The sequence below is a fragment of the Abramis brama genome (genome assembly GCF_963993115.1).
Source record: "Abramis brama genome assembly, chromosome: 13".
Lineage (NCBI taxonomy): Eukaryota > Metazoa > Chordata > Actinopteri > Cypriniformes > Leuciscidae > Abramis > Abramis brama.
This window is the reverse complement of record NC_139975.1, coordinates 13303765-13310662: the sequence shown is the minus strand read 5'-3', so window position 1 is coordinate 13310662 and position 6898 is coordinate 13303765. Positions and strand designations below refer to the sequence as shown.

The 6898-nt window shown below is 36.6% G+C and overlaps 1 long non-coding RNA gene across 1 annotated transcript; it reads right to left on the bottom strand.

Annotated features, from left to right (window-relative positions):
• Positions 1-1135: 1135 nt before the first annotated feature.
• LOC311095511 lies at positions 1136-6898 on the bottom strand. Its single transcript, XR_014608846.1, has 3 exons — positions 6791-6898; positions 3719-3927; positions 1136-1338 (listed from the first exon to the last, which is right to left on the bottom strand). It is a non-coding gene; the product is annotated as an uncharacterized lncRNA (long non-coding RNA).

The following is a 6898-nucleotide window of genomic DNA, read 5'->3' as shown; positions in this document are numbered from 1 at the left end:
CAATTATTCAGATCCTGTCTCTTAAACATGAAAAAAAAATATCAAACATATCAGCAGGATGTTCTTTTGGCTAGCTAAAGGCATTTGAATATTTCAGTGCCGAGGAGTTTTTAATATCTATATTTTAGCTGTAGCTCAAAAAGGTATCTGCGAGGAAACTTTGTGGGAGTTCATGCAAGCTTTTCTCTTGTAAGCTTGAGGAAAAGCTACATAACTTCTAAGATTTCTGGAGGCAAAATATGGGTTTAAACTCTCCAAATCTGTTTTTCTCTCACAAATATGCCTCATTATTTCTCTCATTTTTGTGAAGATGGTGTATAGTGAGTCAACATGATGACAGTGGATGTGAAATGGGTTCTTGAAGAGGAACAATCCACATGCTCACCCTTGCACAATAATCCACATGCCTCACTTAGCACTTCTTCTAAACAAACAAAAAACTGGTGGTGCTAAATCTAGTTTCCATGTTGAAAAAGAGAATGTTTTGGCCCAAAACTTGGGGAGAATTTAAGCTGACTTTGCACAAGTCATTCTTTTTTTTCAACTGTAAAAATATGCACGCACATATAATTGACTGACAGTTCTTAATCGCAGTGGTGTGGAAATGTGCTGTAACTTTGTACAGATGTGCTTGGGAGCATTGCATACCCTTAGATGTGATCGGCCCCTTGGCAGTGCTTTCCGAGCATCAACGTGCACAATTGCGTGTGTGTGTGTGTGTGTGTGTAGTCTCTGAATTTAGTGCCTTTTCTAATATAATACTTGGCTGCAGTCTCTTCCACGGTAATTAGCCACATTATCTATGCTAGTGGTATTAATATTCCATCTTTCCATCCATCTCTCTGTCTCTCTCATTCATGCTGGAAGCAGTTTTTCTCATCTTTCCAAGACCATTTGAGCAAAAGCTGCATCTCATATGGTTGAATTCATTACTCAAAAGAGAAAAACACAGCACAAAGCAATGCATTGTTTAACTTTGCTTTTAATCTAACAATTGGTTTTGTCTGACAAACTCTAAGTTGAATTAAAAGACAAGGACTGATTCTTGTCATTTCAGTGGCGAAGTTTATCTTATATCATTTGGTTACAAATAGTTAAAGTTCAAGTTCATTTTATTTATATAGCACATTTTATAACAGCCACTGACTGACCAAAGTGCTTTACAGAACTACAAAATAAAAAGTATTAAAAATACTTTGCTATTATTTGTAAGATACTTGTGTGTGGATCTCTTGAGAAAAGAGAGGAGACAAAGGTATGGAGAGGCAATCAATACGCACGTGTTGTTGTAAGAGAGACACGGGGAAAGCAATAACACATGTTCCTCGGCTTGGTTTCCTGTGGAGGTTGAATGAGAAACAGACATGTAAATAGGCCCAGCTGAATTGCTCTCTGTATAAGTGAATGATTTGATACAGCACATTTACAATGAACTTTTCCTTTAGGATCTCTAATGCATGTAAATAAATCAATCAATCAATCAATCAGCAATTCTTCATGCCTTCCTTCATTCTATTTATGTTCATTCTATCTTTTATTCACACACAACATTACAAATGTATAAATACATAAAAAATGACTTAAAAGCACATCATAGTATTTGTTGTTCTCTCTTCAATTTATGCAACAAAAATTTAAAACAAAACACTTTAAAAAAAATGTATTATTAATATGCTACTTCTGTTATTGTTTTGATGAATATAATGATTCAGAATTATCATTGAGCAGGAAACTAACATCAAATTGTATAATAGTAATGAGGAGGGTAAAATGCCATTAACTGTATTAAAAAAATAAATAATAACATCACACAATTCAATGTCAAAAATTCATAAAAAGAAGCTTTGTTTTTTATGCATTACATTTTTGTGAGGTTCATCCACACACACACAACTATTTTTGACAAATATAACCTGTACCATGACACAACCATCATGAGTCTGTTAAATTCCTGACAATAGTCCTAAAATGATTTATGCTTACTTACAGTAAAGGGATAGTTCACCCAAAAATAAAAATGTTGTTATCACTTACTCGCCCTCAAGTTGTTCCAAATCTGTATATGTTTCTTTCTTCTACTGAACACAGAAGAAGATATTTTGACACAGTCACCAGACAGTTGACAGCACCCATTGACTTTTGTCAACTGTCTGGTTACCCATATTCTTCAAAATATCTTCTTTTGTGTTCAACAGAAGAAAGAAACTCATACATGTTTGGAACAACTTGAGGGTGAGTAAATGACAACAACATTTTTTGGGTGAACTATTCCTTTAAACGTGTTGGCTGGATAACTCTTACTGAACGCACAAGTATAGTTATATTGAATTAAGCTTAAAGTAAGTAAAGCCCAAAAGAAAGTAGATGATCAAATAGTTGAGTAGAATGCAGTAGCCTGTTAGACTGCGCCTGTAGATTAGCATGAGCTACGAGTTATGGCCATTCCTCTGAGAAATTTGTGTTTGTTGGAATGCATGTCCTAATTAAACAATTGAATCAGATGGCTAATGCTGAGCTGTGTTTTGCTTGTTTGTTTGCTACCCTCAAGCCAATTACGCTTGGGCTGTGTTACTTGAACATGATGTTAGCCAGGCGTACTAATTAAATTGGTGAGCTGGTGTCCCTGCAAGCACAGTGGTGTTAAGACTGATGCAAGTATGCAACCATTTCTTAATCCACTGCATCTGGGTAGTGTATGAACTTAAATAACATAACAGGCAGAGTGTTTGATCTGCTTTTAGTTTATAATTTGCAAATGTATTTTTATCAGAATACAAGCTATTTTACTTTTTGGACCCAGATAAGTTGCATCTACAAGCACCGTTTTGAAGTTAGCAAAATGGCCTACTTCGTTTCAGTAAGGCAAAAGGACAAAACTGCTGTGCATATCTATTCCAAGATCATTAAATTATTTTTCTAGATGTTCTAGCTCATTGTACTTGAGACATCTAAAGTGTTAACGAACAAGCTATGTGCAAAAATCTTAATTATTAATTAGTGAGTCTTGCTGTGGAACAATCTTGTACAAAAGTGTAATTGCCATCTGTGACATTTGAGCTCTGTATATCATTGCACACAAACAAAAGGTAGGTCACGCAGAAATACAAGAACAGATGATAGTGGTGTGCCTGAAATAGTTTATCGCAACATTGAATATGCGTTGTGTAAATTGAATTAGTAGCTTTTTTCCTTTGTCTCTATTTTGTGGAATATGGTCAGGTCAGGTCAGGTCAGGTCTTTGAAAAACTACTTGAAAAGGAAAGATATTTTGTGTTTTGAAGCATGTAGAAAACCTAGGTCTACTGCATTTACTATCCCACAATGCATTGCACTACTAGACCTTCATCTTTGAAATGTGACCTTTTTGACTATCAAATGTACTCCATATAAGATCAAATGCATTTGTTTATCATTTGCTTGAAATGTTATGAACAGCAGCTATACCAAATTTGCTTTTCTGTTTCTTCCTCGGGAAGCTCAACCGTGTTGGCGTGACGTGAGAATGAACCTCATTGGTTCTTGCGCGTCGATCAAAGGTTCTTGAGCATCCGTTTACCAAATTTGAATGTTCTACTTAGTATGTTTGCTGATCAATGTTTTCATGTGAATAAAAGCCTAGATTAAATTCATATACAGCGATCATGTTTCTTCAGAATATTTGGATTAAGTGTATACTTCACAGTAAGCAGCAAAATGCATTTTTTTTTTTGTCTTGTACCTCGTTCATTCTCCTGCTTTGTTCCTCCCTTTCACGTGTCTTGCAGATGTCCTGCAGTGTGACACTCTTGAAGAAAGCTCCATAAAACCGGGTGAGATGTTGTTGGGGAAGTGAGAGACACAGTGACACACTGCAAGACTCCACTCACAGGAGAGCACAGGTACATTTGACAGCAGCAGGTTGTCTCAGTCTTTTTCTCTCATTTAATTCTGCAAAGCAAAAGAGAGACAAGCTGAGTGGCAGAAAGAGACAAAACTGACTCTTTGACAGAACAGGAACTTGCACAGACTCTACAACATGTGCACTGTACCACACACACACACACACACACACACACACACACACACAAATGCACTTATGCTAGACCAGTACTTTGTTTAGGCTTGGTTTGTAGGGAATTACAAACCTGCGCACATATATTCAAACGCACATAACTATAGAACCAATTCTTAATGCGCATGTGAACGCCATCAGCGTTTATCACAGGTTCGCGTTTAAAGTCTGTGTAGAGAGAATGGTGTCGTCTTAGCGGCCCCTAATTTAATAACAAATGATCGTTGCGACGGAAGCAAATCAATCAAAACTAACCTTAGCTGGAAAATAACTTTATTAAAGAACCGCTATAAAGCCAAAACAATCTCTGTTACCTTAAATTATACGTTTATCTCTGTAAAGCGGCTTTGAAACAATCTACATTGTTAAAAGTGCTATATAAATGAAGATGACTTGACTTGACTTGACTTATGGATCCTTTTGGCTCTGTGGAGAAAATAAACTCACTTTAAACACTTTTAGTGTTTCAGCACTTTAAATTATTTATTTAATTTATCCACAGGAAAATTGTGATTCATGTCAACTGCACATTGTCATTTCCACCAAATTTAAAAATCACAATTCATTTGCATTTTTGGAATAAAAACTAAATGACACTTGCGCCCGACGCAAATCTAAAATGTGTTGGTCTGAAGTAGCTACATTATTCATAGGTGTGGTTTGGGCATAACATGAAATAAACCAATCAGAGCGACATCTCACATTCCCTTTAAGAGCAGGCGCGCTTGTTCCATGGCGGATTGCTATTATAACGGCGGATTTGCCAGGCGTGTGCCAGGAGCGCTTCACAGCCGAGGAGACCAACGTTCTCGTCAGGGCCGTAAAATACAGAGAAGTTACATTGGGGATGGGAGAAACCCACCCAAATTAGCTTCGGTTAAACAGGCGTATGATAATTTGGGTAAATGTGTAAGCTAGATTTATGCCTATTTTTTCACATCTTCATGGACACAACAGTGATTTCCCTCGTGTGTTCATATTTTTCCTTGTAATAATGTATGGTTTTCTAAAAATGAGAACTGCTGCGTCTGTGTGTTGATGAGATAAGCAAAGTGTATGCGCGTTATGCACACTCTACATTGATTATAGCCAAGCATGCGCCCTTAAAATAGCATATGAATAACATGCGCAATGCGCTACTGATTTTAGACTAGGTTTTTCCTGGTCAGTGGCGGAATTGTTTTCTAAACCTGCAAAATAGCACCAGGGAGCGCAAGTTAATTTCCTAACTTACCAACGTGCGTCTGTGGAGGGAAAAGTCCGCTGTGCGCGGGTGCAAAATAGGGATGATACAGTACATGCGTCGGTGTACAAAGTCAATTGCGCTGGGTGCAAGATAGGGCCCTTTATTTTACAGTGTCATTGTTACATATGTTAGCAATCAAAAAATACATATAGCAATTACATGCAACTAACCCTAAACCAAACCAAACTCTAATCCTAACCCAAGTACATGTATACTTAATATTACTCAATACTTAAATGTATATAATTCTATAATTGTAAATGTATGTAAATATATAATTACAGTGTAACAAAGACACCCTAAAATAAAGTGTAACCGGCTAATTCATAGTTAGTATATCCTAAATACACAGTTATATAATGTTTCCACACTTTCTGCATTGACAAAATAAAAATATTCGGTTTACAAGTGAAGTTTACCTTGATTTTTCTTTGCTTTCTTTACACATTGAATGCCTCATATTTAATCTGAAGCATGCTCTACAATGCCACTGTTGTCTCCTTGGTAACCACTTTTGATTGGAGGACAGTTTTGGTCATTGTGTAAATAACGCTAAACAACTAAAGGAACATTGGCAATTTGAGTTTAAAAACATTTTTTTTCACACAATAAATGTTAATGATTTATGATTGATGCACTCTCTGTTCATTCATAGATGTAATATTCATGTTTTATGATGGATTTTCAATAGTTCAGATTAAAAGATTGTCTGGGTCTAATACAAGTAAATACTAAAGGGCATTTGAAAAGTAATAATAAAGGATGCAAGCATGGTTAAAACTAGTTTTGGACAATTTTATTGTGACCTTCATGTAGAGAGAGAAAAAATAACAGAGAAAATTATGTTTGGTTTAATAAAAATCAACCTCTGACAGATAAAACGTTAAAGAAACACTCACAAAAGTAGCTGAACATACTTTACTGTATGTTTAGACTGTGGTTAGAAGGTTAGCACTGTGGTTAAGAGTCAAGTTATGTTAATAAGAGACTAATGCTCCAGCAGACAACATCTGAACAACATATAAAGAAAGAGCTTTTTTTAGTCCAAAACATTCCACTGTAACAGATCTAAGAGCATGATATTTCAGTCACCATGTCTTTCGCGTGCAATTTAATATGTGTGATTAGGAAACATGCAGTATCACAGATTCATGTATTATTGTTATTGAATCCACGGTAGAGCAGCAGATGTGTATTTCTGCTCAGACAGGCAAAGGCAATGGCGGAGAGGTATTTTTAGATGGCATGTTATAATAGCCACTACTGGTAAAAATGACATTTCCTGACCACTCCACTGCCAGGGTACAGAGTGTTCCACACACACACACACACACACACACACACACACACACACACACACACACACACACACACACACACACACACACACACACACGCACACACACACACACACACACACACACACACACACACACACACACACACACACACACACACCTCACCACAGTTGTAAGAACAGAAGCTGATGTTACTTGCAACTAATCTTTTTCCGCCCCTCATCATGTTCCTCATTCGGTGCCTGCATTGCTGTCTGTCTACTGCCTTCATAGACAGCTGCCGTAAGGAGGATCTAACTGAAA